Raw genomic sequence first — 23,321 nt, 5'->3', positions numbered from 1 at the left:
TTAAAGTCCCCACAAATAAAATAGTTCTTTGAATTTATAGCTGTATATGTTTTCTCAAACCATTCTATGAAGAGGTTCATGTTAGAACCAGGAGCCCTATATATACAGCTAACAATTATATTTTTATTTTTTTCCATATATATTTCAACTGTTAGATATTCAAAATGATCCTTAACCACATTAGTCATGTTTTCAATTAACTTATATCTGAAATTGTTGTCCACATATACAGCAACTCCTCCACCAATCTTTCCTTCTCTATTAATATAACTAAATTCATAACCCTCTAATTCAAAATCGGCTCCCTTATTCGAAGTAAGCCAGGTTTCTGAGATAGTAATGACACTAAAAGGCTGTTTAAATTGATTTAAACAATCCTTGATGTGGTTAAAGTTTGCATATAAACTTCTACTGTTGAAATGTATTATGGAGAATTTATTGTCTGTTTTAACTGTAATATTATATTGTTGAGTCGAGTAGTAGCAGCAATTATTCCCATTATTATAGAAAAAGTTGTTTTCTGGGTCCAAGTCCTTTTCCTTATCCTGGCTTTTATATTCAGTATAGTCAAAAGTTTTCAGTTCAGGGTAGTCTGCTTTAGTTCGAGGTGCTAATGTTGTATCCATAGCCGATGAGGACAACATGTTGTTTAACTGAGACATGGTGATTGAGTGTCATATGCAATCATCTAAGATCCCTGATATAACATAAAACATTCAATTGTACTTATGCAGGTCAGAAATATTAGTGTGAGTATCATAGCAATTCCTGTGCTGAATTGCTATGATACTTCAAAAAGCAATTCCCCTTCTTGGAAACACAAAGGAACACTTTGCACTTTGTGCACATCACATACGTTTTGCTTGTGCAGCCAGATCTGCGACATCTTGACGCATGTGTTTCGTCCACCATCTCTGGAAGATGGATGGCACCGTAGTGTCTCAGAGCTGCATTTGGCTGTGGTTTCCACTTTTGACGTGGAGGAGTGTAGTCATCTTCACTGTCACTTCCAATTCCTGCTTGGGCCCAAGTAATTAACTCCTCACCAAGGAGCAGTTTGAAGTTAAGCAACTTCAGTGGTTTCTTCCCCAGAAACTGGCAGTCACTCTTATACTGAAGCCATGAGTTGGTAATTGCCAGGTCAAAAAAGTGGAAAACTGCACGCACTGTCCATTTCAGAGTGCGAGAAGCCATCCTGTAGAAACTCAACATTCGGTCAACCAAGTCCACGCCACCCATGTTGGTGTTGTACTCAGCAATTGCTAGTGGCCTTGACACCTGGACAAGTCTTTTGTCTTTCTTGGACCATCTTCTGCGTGTGTCCTGAGGTTCAATGCCATAGGCAGATGACAACTGGCTTGTTGTCCAACCATTTTATGACAGCAACTTCAGAAGGGCTTCGTCTGACAACCATCTCTGCTTCACCTCTTCCTTTCTTTTTGAAGGTCTTGTCCTCTATGATCTTACAGTCCTTTGGAATCCTGTTACTCATGAGCGTTCCAGTTCCTGTTAACCCTTTTGTCATCAGGGTATCAAGGAGGTTGATTGTTGTAAAGAACCTGTCAAAGAACAGGTGGGTTCCTTGAGGAACAGACTCTGCCAAATGAAGAACAGCATGTTCTCCAATGCCTTTTCCTCCTGTAACTTGGAAGGTAGTCTTACCTTGGTAGACTACAAAGTCCAAGACCAGACCAGTTGGTGCAGCCAAGACAAACACTTTCAATCCAGTTGGATGTGGTTTGCCTGGTACATACCGGCGCACTGGGCATCGACCAGTAAATGGAACCATTTGTTCATCAATGCACAATTTCCCTGTTCTAGGCAGACTCAAACATCCTTGCCTTACTTTGGTCAAGAGGGGCCTGATTCTCCACAAGAGATCACTTCTTTATTCATCATCTGAGACATCAAGGTCATTGACGATCTTGATGGAGTTTCTAAGCTTGTAAAACCGATTTCTGGTCATAGATTCTGCCACAATTTGAACTCTGGTATTCGAGGCCCAATACATTTGAATGTTTGGGTATCCTAGACAGCCCATGTAAATAGAATTCCCAAAGAATGTCTTCAGTTCATCAGGAGTGGTATTTAATGTTGCTCCAGACACAAGGACTTCACACTGATTTGTGCACAGGGCCATCACTTCAAACACAGAGTCATCAATGTACTGCTTAAAATAATCCATTGGGGTCCAGTTTTGGCGTGTCATGGCATCATTGCTCTGAATGATGGGAGAATCACTGTGTTGGAATTGGAATCTTAAAAAAAAAACAATAAAGGAAAATAAAACAAAATTAGAATGAGTCTCAATTTTTAGAGAATAAATAAGTTTTTTTAGAATACAAACTCAAGGTGTACTTCGTATTCTGGCTCCACAGAGGACACCTACTGGACTGAGATGTGGACTGTCTTGCTTCATCTGACTCTGCATCTGCTTGCCCTGCCTGAATTTCATCCTCAGAGCTCTCTGAATCAACTTCCTCTGCTTCTGCCTGAAACATTGCATCTTCACCTTCTTCATCAATAATCCGCAGTAAAATTCTCTCTGCATCTGAGAACTACTCCCTTTCTTGTCATTTAAAAAAATCAACAAAAAAAACAAAAGAACAGAGGAAATAACTACAAATGTCCACTACAGAGGACAATTTTTCAACTTTTAAATACTACGATAAAATACAGTCAAAATACTTCATAGAATGTTTTAATATGCTGCTAAGAGACTTATTTAGAATATGCCAACAAAATTTTAAACCAAAATTTGCACAATAAGAAGTATTATGCACTTACTTTTTCTCTTCCCATAAAATGTGCTTGTACTGACGGACGCCATTTTCTGAATGAGGAAAAGGAAGGTTCAAAAGCCCCACCCCTTCACATTTGGTATCATTGAAAAGCCCTAAATGTCCTCTGTAGACAGCAAAAGGAATTAATTCAGTAGTATGCAGTGGGTGGGAGATATTCAAGTTTACAAATGTCCTCTACAGAGGACAAATTTCAATGACAGAGTTATTTAGAGGTGTTTCAGTCAGGAAAGAAACAGTACAAATAACCAAAAAAATGACATTTTGTGTAATTGTAACAAAAGAGAAATACAACCAGGTTACATACAGTATGTCTCCATCGTGAATCAGTCGGTATTACTGTTGCCTTCCAGCTATAAGGTACTGGGTTCAAATCCCACCTCAAGGTATCTTCTGCATGTGTTGCAGATTAACTACATTACTTTGAGTGATACTTCGAATTCCATCAAATAGGTCATAATTTGTCATGTAGATTAGGTTTTTTATTAGTACCTGATTGAACTGAACAGTGAGTATTTCCCATTGCATTTGAACGCAGCTCACTCAGAGTTTCTCATGGGAGGGCCCCGAGCGCTATCTGTGGCCAATTCCGCTAATGCCTGCAGAGATACTCAATAATGGAAAATCTCGTCTGATTAAATAAACCCAGGTATTTCATTTTGTCCAAATGAAAATTTATATCACACCAAATTAATTGTATGTAGTCCCGGTGTTTCACACAAACTGAAGCTCCGACAGAACTCTGACCAGAGCTGCACAGTTTCTTTTTTATTGCTGTCAGTTCTTCTGAGACTGCTGCTTGCAGCGCTGCTAAATCACGGTTATCCTACTGCAAAACTTAACACGTGTTCCTGGTGCGGGCCCTACTTAAACTCATAACTACGCTCCTTCAGCCGTCTGCAACTCTGATAGCAGACGGCGTGTCCGCGGTATTTGAAGCTTTCTTGAGGTAATCAATTAATGCAGTCAGCTGTCCTTCAAATTGCTTCCACGCAGTACTGGGCTTGGTACCCCTGAAGTATTCCTGAAACAGGAGGTAAAACGTGCAACTCAGGGGTCTCAAACTCCAGTCCTCGAGGGCCTGCAGTCCTGCAACTTTTAGATGTGCCTCTGCTGCACCACACCTGAACAGAATAATTAGGTCATTAAGGCTCTGGAAAACTGATCTACACAAGGAGGAGGTAATTAAGTCATTTCATTCCAGTGTTTTGTACCTGTGGCACATCTAAAAACTGCAGGACTGCGGCCCTCGAGGCCTGGAGTTTGAGACCCGTGGTAGACGCTTTTCTTGGTTGACTCACATTTCATAAGTTATCTCTGTGATGGACTGATGACCTGTCCAGAGTGTTACCCACCTCTAGCCCGTTGACCACTGGTGGAGATGGGCACCAGCACCCCTCCTGGATGGATCGATATTTGTTCCTGTGTTTGAACAGATATGTCTATTCTTTGAAGGTGGATTGTTTTCTGGCCTATTTGAGCCGCAATGAATGTCTGGCAAGCTAGTACACGTTTCTGTGTTATTTTAGAGGGGTGAAAATCCAACATTTTTATTTTCATATACTTAATTTCTCGTTGTACTAAGATATGTAGTGTTTTCAGTTATTCAGTGGAATTCCACAAACAGCCGATAGGGGGCGCCAGTCGCATTGGTGGCTTAGAGAAGGTTGGACGCAAAGAAGAAGAATAAACCGTGTTAAACGCTAAAGGAAGCTCAACGTGTGTCTCGTGTTTGTTTTTTATCACAGGTCAGTAAAATGTATTTCGATGCATATATGTTAGTTATCTTTAAGAGTAAAAGAGGTTATTAAGTTGAGTGTCAGTAGTGAGTCACGTTATTTAGTTTGTGACTAGTATCGTGGAGAAACCGGGACATATTTCTGAAAGCTAATTAAAAGCTAATGCTAGCGGACTTTGTGTATGTGTGTGACCTAGCAGAGGGGCAGCTGACGAACTGTTGAGTTTACTTTGAATCTATTGTGTTTTGCACAGTCTAAGACGGTTCTCACACAAAAGGATATTATTTTGGTCTTTTTATTTGTAAAATTGGCTCTTCTTTATGGGTAATTGCAAAAAACCCCATAATGACATTATGACATTCGGTGAGTAAATGGTCGCCTATACGTGAAGCTTAGTAAAGACACACTGCTTTAAAAGAGCATTACAGCCGTTTGTGAGGTACTCAATCTAAGGGCTAGCTTATTGCAGTTACCCAGTGATACCTGAAGTATTGCATATAATGTGTTGTATATGGAGTATGTTCATGACACAGAAAATAATAAACCTTCCTGTTAAATTCAGAAAACTCAACATGTGTGTCTCGTCTTTTCTATATCCTGGCATAGCCCTGAGCCCATCCAAGGTTGCTGGGTAACATTATACCATAGTTATGTAAATATGATCTACCTTAGCAGTTGTGGCTGGGTTTTTATGTTTTTGTTTTTACAAAGTTTTTTATTTTATTTTGTGTGTTATTCTCTTTTAAAGGGAGGTGTTTTAGACCAGATTATTTGGAGTATTCACTTATGTCTTTTGATATCTCTAACAGGTATGGGTTATACAAAATATAATAAATATATTTAAAATTTTGTTTTGGTTTGTCTTTACCGTTTCATTATAACAAGTCTGAATGTTTTTGTGTAATCTACTGTAAATAATGTCCATATGTCCAAAAATGTATAAATGCTGTGCTGGGCTAGCAGGATGCAAGTGTTGAAGACCGGATTATTTGGAGTACTCACTGCTGTCTCTTTTGCTATATCTAACAGATGGAATAAGACAGTAATCCAGATCTGTTTTCCTGAATGCACCACGTCAAAGAAACAACGCAGAGTTTGAGGCTGGACCTGTCACACATGCTGTGGTTCTCTCCGGGTACTCTGACTTCCTCCCAAAGATCAAAAATATGACTGTAAGTTTAATCGGTCTGTTTAAATTGCGCTGAGGTATGAGTGCGTGTGACCATGGTTGTTTGTCCTGTTTGGCGATCTGTCCAGGTGTACCCCGCCTCTAGCCTCGTTCTGGAGATTGGCACCAGAAAAGTTTCATACCACAAATTTATTTGTATTTTGCTTCCAATGACCCAGACTTTCTTGTAGACTTTAAAGTCGTTTCAATTTGCTCTCTGAAGCTTTCTTTTTGAATTTGAGTGCTTTTTCACTCATTCTCTTGCTAGACTTTATGCTTGATCTTAAATGCATATTGTGCAATGTCTGCTTTAAAAAAAGACTAAAAAGACTTTCCACATTACATGAATAGCATTTGAAAGATTTGCTTTAGAAATAGTAGTGCTTTATCTTTTAGCTACCATCTAATCCATGCAACATTTTACACAAACAACTGTTTGGGAATTACCTTTATGTTTGTGAAACCACTTTTCCATAGATTCAACTAAATAAATTGGAATGAAGTGTAACTTTTCTCTTACACAAAGTGTCTGAAGATCAGATTTTAAATGTGGTTTTTTGCTTAGTAATGTAGAGACACAGTCTTTCAATGTATAATTTATAATTGAAGTAACAGCAAACAAACAATTCCCCCTTTTACTAATCAGGAATTATACTAAAATGAGTAAAAACAAAGTAGAAAAGAGAGATTTTCTTAAAGTTTGTAGAAACATTTATCAGAACTACTTAAAAAATATATACAAAATTATACAAAAGTTATTGAAAGCACAGCATAAAGAAATGAGAATTCAATGAATTCTTTTGCAAAGGGCTGTCTCAGTACACATTCACTCAGTTCAAATGACCTGTGTCGCCCCTTAAAATAGATATAAAATTCATGAGATACTTTTTTCCTAATATAAAATGACATCGATATTATTAATTCATTTAGGAAATAGAGGTTTTGTGTCACAGTCAAGCCGTGGACTCTAATTATAGTGTGATTAATAGTATGGCAATTGCGATCCCTCCCTAAGACAGATTCACTTGCTCAAAATAAATCACAACGACTAAAATTTCTCGAATCCCTGTGATCAAATATCCATTGTCAAGGCTTAAACCATTTTTATACATAGAGTGGTAGTTTTTAGTGCTTAAATAGTTAGCCTGGCAGAAACCTCTTTGGTGGATTTAAAAAAAAATCTAATATTGAAAAGAATGTCACACTTAGTCTGAATCTACTGTCACACTTCACTCAGCAGACTATGCGAAACACTGTAAATACATTATGCTGTTATATTTTAAATGAAATGTTTTCCCAGCAAGTTGTTTTAATTGGAGACAGCAAAGGTAAAGCTTTTCATTTATATTGTCTCAACATTTAAACAATCTTCTAAGAAGAACTTTAAGAGTAGAGTAGAACCTTTAAAGCTGAAAGGCTCTGCTTTAATTAATGCACACAGCATTAGCTGCTCTGAAGGGGAAAGAGCCAAGACAAATTGATCTTAAAAGACACAAACTAGTGTAGACTGCCCCTCAGACATTTGTTTGGTTGTAGTGTTTATCCCACCACACAGCACCTGTAATTTCTCCCATATGGTGTCTAACTGATATGGATTAAACAATTAAGACTATTTTCTCTGCATGACTTCTGGCTTCTCTCCCTTCCTCACAGAGCTGCATTTCAAATTAAATTGCCCCCAAAAGACGAGTTTGCTTTACTTCCCCTGAACAATGAAATATGGCAGGCCCTATCTCTAATTCAAGCAAAAGGGTTGTTTTGGTGACCGTTTAAATGTGAATCTACTGGTTTTTTGTTGTTTTTTTTTTTAGTCATAAACCAACTTTTCACTTTGATTTTGTTTTCATAGTTTCCCATCTCTCATAGTAAACATTAGTAATGATAGTGACACTTTAAAATTAATTTTAAGTGTTTACATTAAGAGTCAAAAAAGTTGTTTTAATATTCAGTCTATACTGCATTGCAAACAAATTCATGCTTCTTTTAATTGTTTCCAGTTTTTTCCAAATGTTGATGCATTTGTTAGGTTAATTCAAACTAGTGCATAATGTTCAAGAAGCAAAGGAAATGATGCATGATTTAAAAATTTTTTTGTCTGTATTTGTACTTCCTGCCTCCCTGAATTAATACTGCACTTTGTAGAACCGTAGTTCACTGCAAGACTTTTGGGTATGTCTCCACCAGTTTAGCACATCTAATCAATTATAGTCTTGCCCATTCTACTTTGACAAAATACAAAATAGTTTAAGCACTACGTTTTCCCAGAAGTTCTCCACATGATTTGTTTAAAATTTTACTGAGTCATTATAACACAATGGATCTAATGAGCTAAACCATTCTACTGCGTCGTTGACAGAATGCTTAGAACATCAACTTTTGGACCAGTTTCAAGTGTTTGCAGCCACTAACAGGTTTCCTTTCAGGAATGTTGGCCAGTATTTAGCTATTTCCTGTCAACTGTGACCTGTTTTCCTGTCCGAATAAATTCATCCTCACAACACGATGTTGTGAGGATGTCATGTGTCACTTGGCAGATATTGTGTTAAGGTTAATATAAAAGTTGCACTCTAGTTTCATCTGAACAGTACACATTCTCCTATATGTTTGCTGTGTCTTTAAATAGGACTAATGACTGTCATTCATCAGTGCCTTTCTTTTTCTCACTCTGTGATAAAAGTCAGATTTATTGTCTGTACAATTAAGAGTTATTCTGTTAGCTTATATCCCGACTTAAGCTGTGGATCTCTGCAGTTCCTCCAGTTACCACTGGCCTTTTGACTGCTTCTCTTTGATGCTCTCTGTGCTCGACCTGTCAGTGTAAGTGTTTAACCATGCGTTACGACTGAAGTTGTACCACATTCTTTCCATTTTCAGATGATAGACTGAACAGCTCTATGTGAAATGTCCCAAGCTTAAGATATACTTATAGAATTAGGTTTATAACCTAACTCTAAACATCTTCACCAATATATCCTCCATCTATTTGTTGTGGGCTTTTTTGTCTTTATGATGCTGTTAAGCACCTTATGTGTTTAAAGTTTGTAAAGTAAATATTTGCTTCAGTACTCATAAAAGAAGTACATAATAAAATACTTTTGAGTTCGTTACTGACAGGTGCAGGGGAATTATGTGATTAAAAATAACCGCCCAGCACTAAAGCATCAGTGTTCCTGAACTGGCAAAAAGTGTTTTATTTCAGTTCAACTAAGATAAATTATTGTTCAAATTTAATTAAAGACCATCACAAGTTTTACTTCAACAGCAAATAATTATGTTGCCACCATACATCTTAGCAAAAGAGCTGTCCTGTCACATCTTATTGTGGAAAGGACTAAAAACAGACAGGTGGCAGAAAAAGCTGTCTTTTGATTTAGAAAGCTCAACCCAATTAAACTTTATAAATACAGAGAAGACAGGTGTTTTTTCTGTAGTGACTTAAAGATTTGCAACAATACCCCAAAGCAATAGCTTCAACTGCACAAAGGACACCCAAGTGTGTTGAGGTTAATTGGATGACCCAATCCATCTCAATTAAAGATTTTAAGGCGCACATCCCCTGGTGTGTGTGTGGAAATTGAAAACGGCTGCAGATGGTTCTTCCTAAGGGGTTTGCTGCAAATAACTGCTGGCAGATATCACCACTGTTTGAAACGTGGGGGGAAACATTTGCTTGGGTTAAAATTAGTTTTGAGTAGTATCATTTTAGGACATTGACTCAAATGCCACAATAGTCTAGGTGATTTCTGTTGCAATCTGGATGAGGCCCAGAATCAAAAATGTGATTTTGTCTAAGATTATGCTGCTGCTGTGAATACACAAAGTCCACATGAATTGAAATTACATGGTCCATATTTCAATCTGCCCATTTTGTATCTGCTTAATCTTTGCAGGGCCAAATAAATTCTCACCCAACAAAGCAAACTGGATTGAACTATATTTACTTAGTTTATCTCTGTCTGATTCTAAAAAATTCTGAGCTGAAACATTTATGCAGGACATGAAAAGCAAAAACTAAAGATATTTGTAAAGTGGATAACTTTTTCACAGCACAGTATTATATTTAATTTCAACATCGTACCACTTGGAGGCAAAATAAAAATACACTGTGAAAGTACATTTGACAGATATGCATGTGCTGCAGGCACATGCATATTTGCCTGCAGCATTGTGACATATTTCTTCATGTCACATTCTTTATGTGAGATAAATAATCCATTTTTAAATGAAAACCATAGTCCAGCTGCTGAAAAGGAAATTCACTTTTGGCCATTTAACTTAAATAAAGCTTTGTATTTTTACAGATTTTATCCTTTATCATTGTGTTATTTTTGTCATACAACTACTATCTATTGACTAATATTATAATCGAACTCAAAATCAAGTTTAGCAGCATTAATTCAAAAAAATAGGCAAATTTACACGTTCAAGATTCAGATCTTTGCACACACATTCTTCCATTCCCACATCACAAAAGCCATCTCGGCTGTTTGTGTTGACACTAATAGAGTTGATTTCCCATGGCATTGTGGTACATCTATTGCCACACACATTGGCGGGGCTGAAGTCGCATCATGTTTACACTGAACACAATGACTTCTGCTTGCCTACGCTGCTTCTGTCTCATACACGCGCACACTCACACAGTCAAGGAATTGACAATGTCCAGAGGGATGCAATGTGACATCTCCAAGGTTCAATGTTAACCTCATTTTGTCATTAATGCTGTGATGTTACTGCCAGCACAACAGACAAGAAGGAGAGCACCTAATCAAAGACGTGCACACCCAAACACACATTACAGAGTGTAACGTCATTAAAAAAAAACAAAAAAAAACCATCAAATTTTGGGTTAGATTCAGGGTGAATCTGGAGATTTAGGTTCCTTTGATCGTTTTGACCTTATAATCCCTCAAACATTTCCAAACTCTATTGTGATCTACCTGTTTTTTTTGGGGGGGGGGTAAGTTAACAGTTTCAATGTATTAACCTGACACAATGACACAACAAAATGCACATTTAATAATATGCATTAGAATCATATTATCTCTGCCAAGTAAAATGTGAATACCAAAGAGGAAGAGGGAAACATAACAATGATGGTCAATCTTTATTTCTAATTGCATAGTTGTGCAAATATTGAATACATATACAGCATTGAGTAATTTCTTTCACCATCAGGCACCAGTGTTTAATTAAAAAGTATGAGGCATTTAGCCACATTTTAGTTGCTGGTGTTACAATATGTTTAGGCAAAATTCTTTGTTTTGGCTAAGGGTCATTCATATTTATAATTTTGCTAAATATGCAGGCTAACAGCATTTCTGTTAAAATATTATGAAATAATTATTTTTAGCATTATCATCCTTTTTATAAATAAGTTTTTCCACATTTAGACTACTTTTGATTCACTTTGCTATTCGGAGGTCTGACAAAAATATCAGCCTGCTGCATACATTTGTCAGCTGTATGAAAATGAACTCTGATTTTGGAGGCAGAGCATTTATTGATTTTCTCCTTTAAGCAATTTACTGAAACACCAGAAAAAGCAGATTTCTTTTTGTCTGAGAGTCATTGAATATTGATATTTCATTATACTAAGGTGTGACTCTTATTGATGTTTTGCTTAGATAATAGATTCAGCCAATATTATTTGACATATGTCCTACAGGTAATTACAAAGCTAATTGGGTTACGGTAGGCTAGTCAAGGATTTAATTTTTCGCATGAAGCAATTTGCTTGACCAAACATCGGCCCAATTAAATCCTTACTCTAGAAGTGGCTCAGACTAGAGGGTTTCAGCCATGGGGTGGGGCATATATAGTGTGAATATTCACAGGGTAATTGTTAAACAGTGTTTGTTAGAAGATTTAAATGAGAATATAAGTTAAGACTTCCACTGATACAGTGAGTAGACTGAATGTAGTGGCATTTTTTTATACTGACTGAGGCAGGTTTGTGATGAAAATGTTTTCTGAAAGAGGCTTATCTGTCATATTAAGAGATCCACCCACCACAGCAATGAATCTCTGAGGCTCCTTCAGAGTTCGCTTGGTTTTCTTTGCCTTAACCAGTATGTCTGATTAGGTGGATGGCTGTGTTTTGTGTTTAGTTCTTTTTATTTTCAGATGATGAGAAGTTCAAAGCTTCTTTCTTTCATGACCAAAACATGTTTTGAACTTGTCCATAATTTTATCTCTGACCTTTCTGCTGTTATCGTTGGTCGTCATGATGTTGTTCTTCACTAATTTTCTATTTAACAACCCTCAAATGCTTTTTAAGAACAGATATTGATAGATTGATACAGAGACAGTTGAAACTAGAAGTTCACATACACTAAAAAAGGACATTTTTTCCCCTCATTGTCTGAAGTTCTCTTGTTTGAATTCAGTTAGAATGATCAAAATTATTTTATTTGCTAAATGTGGCAATAATGGATAGAAATTTAATTTATTTAATTTCCCTTTAGGATCAATAAAGTATTTTTTGAATTTGGAAATATGTTAAAGATTTATTTATAATTGTCTTTAAAATTAGTAGTTCTTGGTTCAACCTATGGAGATAATGTAGCAAAGAAGGATTCCTAATAAAATTAAATTATTGACAACCCTGATCATCCTCTTAAAAAATGTTTGTAAAACAAATGTGTCTTCAGTTAAAGGTTTATTCAGTATCATTATATTTCAGATGGCTACAGGAGAGGAGATCCTTCCTGCAAACAGCCAACAGCCTCTACAACAACTCTTTGAAGAAACTTGGATGAGATAGACTAACTTTTAAACTCCCTTTGGAATTAATAACATTTTTTAACTGAGTCTATAATGCCTGATAAAGCCTACCTCCCTGTTAATCCACAGCTATGCGACTCTAACATTCTGTGTTGGTTACAAAAAATAATTCATGCATTTATCACTCTACCTTGGACTATTCTAATTCTCCATTATAAGCTGATCTAAAACATTTTTTTTTATAAAACTGCCATGATATATATATACCTTAGGTTTCTCCTAAATCTAAAACTGACAGTATAATTTAAAAATCTGTCAGAAAAAAAATATTCTTTTGTATTTGAAATGAAAAATAATTGTTATCTTTGAGAGACAATAAATCCACTCTATTTTTAACAGAAGCTTCACTGAGACTCCATAGTTGCAGTTAGTTTAGTGAGAGCTAGACTCATACTGCAGTGAATTCACAAGGTAGGGAGTATCTCCAGCTTAAGATTAAGCTTAAAATGCTCCTTTTTGATAAATCTTATAGTAGGCTTGGCTTAGGTGACATTGAAGTATCCCTTTAGTCATGCTGTTGAAGTCTTATGGTACTGCCAATATGTTGGCCACCTCTCGTCAGTCTGCTGTCTTTAATCTCTTTCTTTTACATCTATGTATGTATCGTAATCACATTGCTGTGATTAACCTTTGTGTTTGTGTTTTCTCCCCCTTTTTTCCCTTTTCCATTACAGATTTTGCTGATTTGGCATTTCCCTGTTTGTCTTCCCTGTTCTCTCACCCTCCACACTGCTGCCTCCCAGCTAGTCAAGGGAAATGCAGCTGTCTGTCTTAATTCTTGTACTGCTGAAGGCCTCTTTCAGTAAAGAGGGAGTTCTCTGCTTCACTGTCACGCATCACATTGTGCATGCACAGGGTGGGGAAATGAATTAAATATTCAATGCAATCTGCTGTAAGGGCATTGAAATTTTTTTGTTACAAATAGTAATTTTCTAATGATTTTGTCATTATAGAGTGATTTAGTCAGTCTCTGCTGAATTGAAATAATATGTAATTGTATTGAATTTTGTAGAATGGGGGTGCACAATCATGTAGTTAGCACTTTTACCTGATGGCAGCAAAATTTAATTTACACACTCAACAAAGTTAGTTACCATAGGGACAAACAAAGTGCCTTGTCTGCAGAGATAGACCCATTCATTCCTTACCAGTCTCCCATTGAACAGAAAACAGCAGGAACACTGCTTGCTGATGGAAGGAGGTGTCATCAGAAATCGTGGAGGTCCTGTTTGACTGATGATGGTCAAAGTGCATACAGGAAATGGAATATAGACTCCATGTAGTCTGCCTGCCACTAGATTCTGAAATATAGCAATTTTTGAGGGAACATTTTGTTGATAATGTTAGAGCTGCAGTTTTGGTCTTCTGAATGGCATATTATTTTACTTGTCATATAAAACTAGTAGATGAATTTGCATATTTTATACTCAATTTTAGATCAAAATTATGGGTGATTGCATGGGTAGAAGAGGACTTTGTTGCAGTGATACCAATGACTAATTATTAATACTATAATACACTTGATGTGTTTCTATGCACGGACTAACTATTGCTTATGGTTGCATACAGTGGTGCAATAGCGATGGGAACAAATGTGGGGTGTTTTTGTTGTGGAATTTAAATGTTTTCCTTATGCATGTTACTCTTTTGTTTTTGTTTGTAATACATGTTCGTCCACTAGGGGCACTGTTATGCGAGCAGTATATGTTTTTGCGTTTGTGCTCTTCTTCTGCTCTTGTCGTCTCTTCGTGAGTTGTACTTGGCAGAATAAAGGGGTGCAAAGAAACAAGTTATTTTTACTGACTAACAATGCATGTATGGGTTTTCTCCAAGAAAGCTTTAGACTACACACAGTCCAAAGCTTTCCAAGAGTAATTCTAAACTTCCCCAAGAAATTAGTTTTGTATGTGTGATGTTTATGTTTTTGCTAGGTATTGACTTTTAACCTGTCAAAAATGTATATCTGTCTATAAATGCATACATATATATAAGTGTACAAATATATGTGTGTGTGTGTGGAAATTCCAACTTCCAGATGTCAGTGAAGTTTAAAGTGCATATTAATTTAATGATTATGATTTTCTCACTCGAGCTCATCAGTGAACTGCAGCACAGCAACACAAATGTTGAAATGCATAATTTCTTTCAAAGGTTGTAAGACCTCATGCAGCCTCAGATGTATGGCTCCAAGGAGAAGAGATCTGTACTATATGTTCTACTTGGTCAGAAAATGTACATTAAAAGAAGCAAAACAAGATAAAACAAGCCTATGATGATGAAGATTTTTCAAAACTACAAAAAACATCCCTAAGAAGGCTTTCAAAATACCCGTAGAGCGCTAAGATCTCTTCTTGAAATAAGCTGAGTTTCACTCATATGTTTTTAGAAATATATTAAACATAGATGGAATGTAAAAATATAAATGTAACCCATCTACTGACATTTAACCAAACATGCCATCAAGGTTCAGTTTTAAGGTAGATTTGTTCAACTGCTTCTTAGGACAAACGGTAAATCTGTGTATCACATGGAAGCAACACTGTGCATTTTTTAATTAGAAGTGGTAAAGACGACTTAAAGTGATTTTAAGTGACTTTGGATCAGCTATAATTGTTAATACCAGACAGGCTGCTATTCTCTGATTATTTTAATAATTGGAGATCAACTGTCCATTTCATGCACAGGCATGTCTCAAGTTTACAAAGCATGATGTGAAAAAGAAAAAAATATCCATTGAATTATAGTTATGTCAGTGAAAGTTTATCAGAGAATGGGTAGGCTTGTTGAGGTGATAGAAAAGCAACAGTAACTCAAATATATATCTGTTACAAACAAGGACTTTCAAAATATAATCTAAAAAAAATGTCCAACATTAAAGCAGATACAGCAGCCATAGCAGCAGGAAATCACAACCAGTGCCATGCCTGTGATCTAAGAACAAATATCTGATCCACCAAGTTAAAAATTGGACAGTAACACTTCAGAAAAATTTGTTTGGTCTAGAGAGCATTGACTTCTTCTGGACATACTGATGTTAAGGGTAAGAATTTGGCATAGACAACCTGGAATTTTCTCCATTCAGCTCCAAGTGTCTGACTTGGTGTTCACTCCTAAGGAGGAGTGTTCAAAAAATCTACGTCATCTAAACAATGACGTAGATTTTTAGGATCTTTTTACAACTGTAGCTAGCCTATGATTGTAGCTTGACAATGGCAGCGGTGAAAGTTGATGTCCATGTTGCCCACAGACATCTATTAATATCAACAGCTGTCTTGTTTGGCTTTGCACTTCTCTCTGTTGTTTAAGGTGCACACAATTTCTGGTAAGCTTTATAGCATCCAACTGGCCCATTACAAAAGACACAGCCAAACATTGGCGACTGGATAAAATTTTAAATTTCAGCAGAGCCCATGCCTTCAGCAGGCCAAGTCAATAACTGGGTTTCCCAGATCCTCAATCATAGACCACATATGACTATAGACCAAGGGGATGGTTTTTACTAGACAAGTATAAATCCATCCTTCTTTCTATTAAAAATTTAGGCTGATGGTTATTTTGCAAGGCACATTTTCTGAGCACACTTTAGAAATCATATTAATTGAGCGTCAAAGTCCACAGAATACATGAGTATAGTTGCTGAGCATGTCAATACCTTTACATCAACGGTGTACCCAGCTGCTGATGTGTCCACCTAAATGATGCACCATGTTACAAAGCTAAAATTTTCTTAAAACTGACAGTGGCCTACGATATGACCAGATCTCAGTCCAGTAGAACGTCAAAATCTCTAAGAATGTTTCTCACACCTTGTTGAATATATGCTACGAAGAATTTAATTCAGTTAATTCAGGCAAAAGGTGGTTTACGTAAGCATATAGTGACAAGTTGTCCCTAAAAAAAATGGTGGATAAGTAAAATGTGAATAGGTTTTTCTTTTACTTAAAATGAACATCATCTTGAAACATGCAAAAATCCTAAAACACTGTTCAAAAAATTATGTTTGAGTTTCAAATAGAATTACATGAGTAATGACCTTCACTGGTTTATTGCTATAACATAAACATGTGAGCAGTTATTTTCCATTAGTGAGAAGTCTAATATTGTCAGGTGTTGTAAATATTAGGGAGTCATATTTACAGAACACTGTAATTAGCAGCAGATTTTCAAGAGCCAGAACAGCACAGCTTGTGGTGATGCATAAGCGCTGTGCCACACATAAACCAACCTGGAATCCCTGCAGATGGACACTGTGCAAAAGACTAATACAAGAAAAAACATTGCCTTTCTGCTCCTGCCTATCGGTTACCAGAGGTGAAGGCTTTCTTGACGGTTTTGACAGCAAGATATCACTTTGGCACATTTGAGTAATAAGCCTCACAAGTTTAAGCAGAGGACAGCACTCTACAGTCTTTCTTTTCTGCTCACACGGTTCAGTCTCAAAACACATCCACACACACACCCCAACTTGCCAGTTTCTCCAAGCCTACCACCCAATTAAAGCTGGTCCTTGCAGCTCCAGTTCCAGAGAGGACTGTATTTCCTATCTCCTTCAAGGCAGTCCAATACAGTGGTTGTATTTTAAAAGCACGTTGTTAACTGTAGTGCCATATTTTTAGGGTGAACACCTGCGTGTTAGACATCTTGTGCCGTCTGATACTGCTTCTCTTAAATGGCTCAAGAAGTGTGGTAACTTCTAACAAGATGTAACATGGCATCAAATCAAACCCAATAGAGCTTTTGAAACATGTTTTTAATCACATAGGCCTCCCATGCAATCATACTCAATATTTTAAAGCTGTAGCCTAGTTTCATGGCCAACCATTAATCCAATTACAAGTGTGTAGTACAACGATAAAGACACGTATGCTTGCATTTAATATCATCGGAACACAGTATGATTGTGCTCCAGTGAGCATTGACCATTTAATGTGCACATCCTCTTTTATTCCAGTACTCAGGCTTCTATGATCAGCCACATTTGCATATTAATTGTTTACCATACCCTCATTGAAGTATATAAGGTGTTGCCAAGGAGATGCAGCATGTTTCTGAGCACTTTGCCTGTTTGACCTGTGGGTGTATGTGTGTTTTTGAAGATTGGTTGAAGAAAGAGAGAGAAGGATGTTTTAATGCACACATGGTGAAGCACAACATTGTTGTTCTAGTCTGTGCCTACTGGTACATGAGCATGTGGACAAGGATGGGTAATCAGAGCTGCTTTGGAACTTTACAAGAAGTCATTAACAGTCAGGACTATTGTGCAGACACCGTGATTTCAAAGGTGCTCCACAACAGCTTGTGCGGCGAGGGCTGATTGAACCAGAGCACTTGAAAGGGGGAGAGAGACGTCAGGTTCGTAGCATCCTGTCGCGGCCCATCTGCCTCTCTCTCTGCTCTTGCCGTCATTCTCCTTTGTGAGAAGGAAAGGGTTTGAACATCAAAGAGCAGCCATGCTACCTTGGAGACAGAAACAATTAGTAAGTGATCTGGTAAAAGGTGGGGTTTGGGAGAACCCAAGCCATGATAGTTATAAAGAAAAAGAAGAGAGGCATGGACGTCTTTAAAGACTGAGGATAGTTCTGTATCCCAAACACTGAACTCTACTGAGAAACACTCCAGTAGGTGACGTAGGGATGTAGCCACTGCTAGTTTTAACAGTTACAATAACAAAAATTTCAACAAATGATACTACTAAAGTGGAATTATAATTTCAACAAGACTTTTCATTATCATGCTAATAAAAAAAAACTGAGCTGTTTGTCTATCAGATTCATTGTTTCATGACTATTACAATCACAAAAGAGAACCAAGAGTTAAGTATATCTTGAATTTTATAATTCACAAGGAAAACTTTTTGAACATGTTTTTTTCTTCACTGCTAATGAAAGAAAATGCTTCAAGTAGTCCTTTGCCTTCAGTAGTCATAAAAGCATAGGCAAACTATGTTACCTTTTAGAAGGGTTTGTGAATTCTTAAACACATCTATTTCTTCTTTTCCAACTGGCTATCTTTTCCAGTATCGACTTGTTTTAGTGCTAGAAATAATCCTGACCTGTGTGTACCATGAGTGATGCTAAACAGACACAAATTAAGCAGTTACTTGCTTGTTGCTGAAGTCCTTCTGAGTTTTGTTTTGGTAGGAAAGACTTTTTTTTTCACATGTCTCTTTCATTTTACTAGAATTTTACTGGTTACTATAATACAGAAACAGTATGTGTGCAAATCTAGGTGTTAAGTTCTGAATATTATATTCTTGTTTATATTTTGAGACACTGTACAATTTTCAAACTTTGCCAGATGAAATTATGTGAATATGTAAAAGAGTGAATATGAGACTGATAATAATTCTAAATTGATGACAGCATTGTGCTGGAGGAAAATTGAGTGATATTGGCTCTATCTCAAAAGCATTAAGTTTGTATAATAGTTTTTGCATATTTCCAACACATTTCAATAAAAAAAAAAAAGACATAGTAATAATGTTTACCATAATGACATTTTACATAATAATAATGATCCTAAATTATCATCCTTTGGGTGATATGAGAACCATCTTAAATAAATCACAAGACTTTGCAACTGTAAAATATGTGTCTTATTTTAATGCTGCCCCACACAACAATAAACTGTGTACATATAGCACTATTTCAGGGATAAGCAATGCACAACACCTCTGGCTGTGAAAAGCGTTGTCTCATTAGTAGTTGTATCCAACAATATCTCCACAGTAGCCTGGCCTGAGTTCAGATCAAATCTCACGGGGACGTTCCTCATATAGAATACCCTTGAGCTGTTTCATAGCTATCTAAACCCCCTTAGATATCTTTGCTGGCTAGCTAAGCAACTCCTCCTACTTTCACCCCAGCATGCACTTCCATTCCATTATGAATGGAAGTTTCACTTGGCTTAACTGTTGTGTTATAATACATTTGTCATCTATGACCAGGCCAGATAATAGGGTTGGAAAAAACAAACACAAATTAGGTCAATATCACCTAGTCCTAACCATTGAGGTCAAGTTAAAGGACAGCTGAAGGTAAGCAGTTGATGCAATTTATATAATAAAAAAATGCTTTCACTTCATAAACAAATACGCTAATTTTTGCGTTTGCAAGAATTATGCTTAAAATTAAATTGGCTTAATTGTTGAACCTAATTTATATTTGGATTCCAACATACAATTACATACCATTCAACAGTAGTAATGTGGTTCATATAAAATAAATCCACTTTGCAGAATAAAATAGAATTAAAACTACACAGAGCTATAATTATGTGACCACTACCAGATGTAGTGATTAACATAAGTTATTTCAATGATTTCATTCAATTATTAGCCAGAGAAATGTAAAAAGAAAAAACAATCAGATGAAAGAGCAAAAAGCCTGCAAGTATTGCAGGCTTTTTTTATATATATATATATTACAGTGTGTCAGATAAATTCATATAAACAATGAAGCTGTCTTAGTCAAAGTAGAATACACCAGTCACACAGCTGACCCTTCTTAATTTCTTCATGGGGTGTAAGCAAGATATTGTCTTTGGGCACACAGTATTAACAAAGACCGCGATCTGCAAAAATATTCACACCCCTGGAACCTTATCACATTGTTACTTTACAACCACAAACTTTATTGTATTTATGTAGCTGAGATACAAAGTAATACATATTTTTAAAAATAGAATTAATATGCTACATTCATCAGAGTTGTTACGCAAATAATCTTAACACACAACAATTTTGCACTCATTAATGCAAGTCTTTTGATGTACACCTACATGTGTTATCTAGGTGTACATTTCATTTTCAAATACAACAATGATGACAATGACAATATCTTTTTACAATATCCAACTGAGAATCTGTGGCAAGACTAGGATATGTACTGTATGTTCACAGACAACCTCTTCAGCAAAGAAACGGTCAGAATCTTGATCTGCACAGCTGTTCCAGACATACATCAATCTTTTTTAACATACCGTATTTTCCACACTATAAGGCACACGTAAAAACCTTTAGTTTTCTCAAAAGCCGACAGTGCGCCTTAAAATCCGGTGCGCCATATATATGGACCAATATTGAGCCGGAACTACGGTAAGCAGCCGCCGACTTCATTTTCCCCGTAGAAGAAGAAGCGCGCGGTGCATTCTGGGATATATGACTGAGCAAAGCGTGCCATTTCCATTTGTATTTGTGTAAAGACCCCAAAATGGCTCCTAAGAAAAGACACGCTTACCAGGCAGAGTTCAAACTCAAGGCTATCAGTCACGCAAAAGAACATGGGAATAGAGCAGCAGCGAGAGAATTTAATATTAATGAATCAATGGTGCGGAAGTGGAGGAAGCAAGAAGATGACCTGCGCCAAGTAAAAAAAGACTAAAAAGAGTTTCCGAGGGAACAAAGCGAGATGGCTAGAGTTGGAGGACAAACTCGAACAGTGGGTTGTTGAACAGAGAGCAGCAAGTAGAAGTGTCAGTACAATCACTATTCGAATCAAGGCAACAGCGCTAGCACGCGAACTTAACATTAACGAATTTAGAGGCGGTCCTTCTTGGTGCTTTAGGTTTATGAAAAGACGTAATCTCTCCATCCGCACACGAACTACTGTTTCACAGCAACTGCCAGAAGACTACCAAGAAAAGTTGGCCACTTTCCGCGCATATTGCAACAACAATATTACTGAAAAAAAGATCCGACCAGAGCACATCATTAACATGGACGAGGTTCCACTCACCTTTGATATTCCTGTGAACCGCACTGTGGATAAAACGGGAACACGTACGGTAAATGTTCGCACCACAGGGAATGAGAAGTCATCCTTCACTGTAGTTCTTGCTTGCCAGGCTAATGGCCAGAAACTTCCACCCATGGTTATTTTCAAGAGGAAGACCTTGCCAAAAGAAAACTTTCCAGCTGGCGTTGTCATCAAAGCTAACTCGAAGGGATGGATGGATGAAGAAAAGATGAGTGAGTGGTTGAGAGAAATTTACGTGAAGAGACCGGGTGGCTTTTTTCACACAGCTCCGTCCCTATTGATCTACGACTCCATGTGCTCCCATATCACCGATGGTGTCAAAAAACAAGTGAAGCACACTAATTCAGTACTCGCCGTCATTCCGGGTGGATTGACAAAAGAACTCCAGCCGCTAGATATCGGTGTCAACAGGGCATTCAAAGCTAGACTGCGAACTGCGTGGGAACAGTGGATGACAGAAGGCGAACACACGTTCACCAAGACGGGGAGACAGCGCCGGACGACATACGCCACTATCTGCCAGTGGATCGTAAATGCCTGGGCTGATATATTATTCTCAACTGTGGTCCGAGCTTTCAGGAAGGCAGGAATTGTCACTGAACCGCTAGACAACAGCAGCGACACTGACTCGATTAATGAGGACTTTGACGAAGCGGAGCCGGGCATGTTGGATGCCGCATTAGCCCAACTGTTTAATTCGGACACTGAAGAAGAAGAATTCGAGGGATTCGTGGATGAGTAATGAATTAGTAAGGTGAGCTTTGCATGTTTATTGTGTGTGTTTACAGCTGAACTGCTGTTTACAGTTTACAGCTACGTCACTGACTCGGGGAAAATAATAAAACAGCTGTTTTTTCATTTTGGGAGTTAACGGAGTTGTCTGGTTTGTAATTTATCAATAAAGGTTTGTAATTTATTAATAAAGTTTGACTGACTTATCGGACTGTTGACATTCCCTTTAGCGCAGCTCCATCTAATGGATGCATAAGGTAACCCCAGCCTCTACTGTAGCGTCTATTCTATCAACACATTCTCACTCCCGACTCTAGTTGGGACGATTTCGGACCATGCGTTGCATATTATGCAACGACTTGGGCAGGGTCCTTCAGCTTCACATGTTGACGATTTTTGAAGGTTACCTGTTTTTTTTTTTTCTTTTTTTTTTTTTTCTCCGAAGAGTTTTTGCGGCGCTAGTGGCTCGTATTTTTTCCACAGTAGGCAGACAGGAAGGAGGGTGAGGAGAGGGGGGAAGACATGCGGTAAAGGTCATCGGGACCGGGAGTCCAACCGCGACGTCCGCATCGAGGACTAAGGCCTCCAAACATGGGGCGTGCTAACCCCCTGCGCCACCACAGCACGGGTTCTCGCAACCGCTGCCGAACCTTCAAAACCCTTACGTAAGGCATAGGGTAAAACCCCTCACTTCACATATTGATATGTGATGAGGACAGACCATCCCATGCGTCAATATATGACGACTTGGGAGTGAGAATGGGTTGATTCTATGCGCCTTATAATGCGGTGCGCCTTATATATGAAAAAAGTTTTAAAATAGGCCATTCATTGAAGGTGCGCCTTATAATGCGGTGCGCCTTATAGTGCGGAAAATACGGTACTTTAAATAGAGATTTCGATGAAACAGGTTTATTATTTTACCTGAAACATTCTACCAGTATTCAAAGCTGCCCTTTTAGTTATCCACAATCATTTTTCTACTTCAGGGCTTCACTATTGCATATCTCTAGGTATCTTTTTGTGCATAATAGTTTGTTCCTCTATATTTAACACTTTTATTTCTGCTGCTGCTTTTTGTTATTTGATCAGTAAACCTATTTCCAGTAGAGACCTCATTGGTACCTATTGTGTGAGCTACACACTAACAAACTGCTGGGTTAGCTGGCAGTTGTTTTGCTTATAGAAGATCTATTAGCAAAGGGGCGTTTTGTTACTGTTTTACCTGTAAATATGGTAAAATTTATCAAGGTAAAACACCACTAGATGGCCACAGTTATCTCTTCTTGCTTAGTTAAAAATGACCATCCTGAAATTAAACCAAAATCTCAAATCCTCT

At 37.4% G+C, this 23,321-nt stretch overlaps 1 long non-coding RNA gene across 1 annotated transcript in view; it reads right to left on the bottom strand.

Annotated features, from left to right (window-relative positions):
- The window catches only part of LOC116714890 (uncharacterized), a 28,277-nt gene extending 7,436 nt beyond the window's left edge, over positions 1 to 20,841 (bottom strand). The window contains exons 1-2 of the long non-coding RNA XR_004338145.1: positions 20,471 to 20,841; positions 8,335 to 8,340 (exon numbers count right to left, since the gene is read on the bottom strand). This is a non-coding gene — a long non-coding RNA (uncharacterized LOC116714890). The remainder of the gene's footprint in view (positions 1 to 8,334; positions 8,341 to 20,470) is intronic.
- Between the last annotated feature and the right edge of the window lie 2,480 nt (positions 20,842 to 23,321).

The sequence above is a fragment of the Xiphophorus hellerii genome, chromosome 23, assembly GCF_003331165.1.
Source record: "Xiphophorus hellerii strain 12219 chromosome 23, Xiphophorus_hellerii-4.1, whole genome shotgun sequence".
Lineage (NCBI taxonomy): Eukaryota > Metazoa > Chordata > Actinopteri > Cyprinodontiformes > Poeciliidae > Xiphophorus > Xiphophorus hellerii.
The sequence above is the reverse complement of the archived record's forward strand: the minus strand, read 5'-3'. Positions and strand labels throughout refer to the sequence as shown.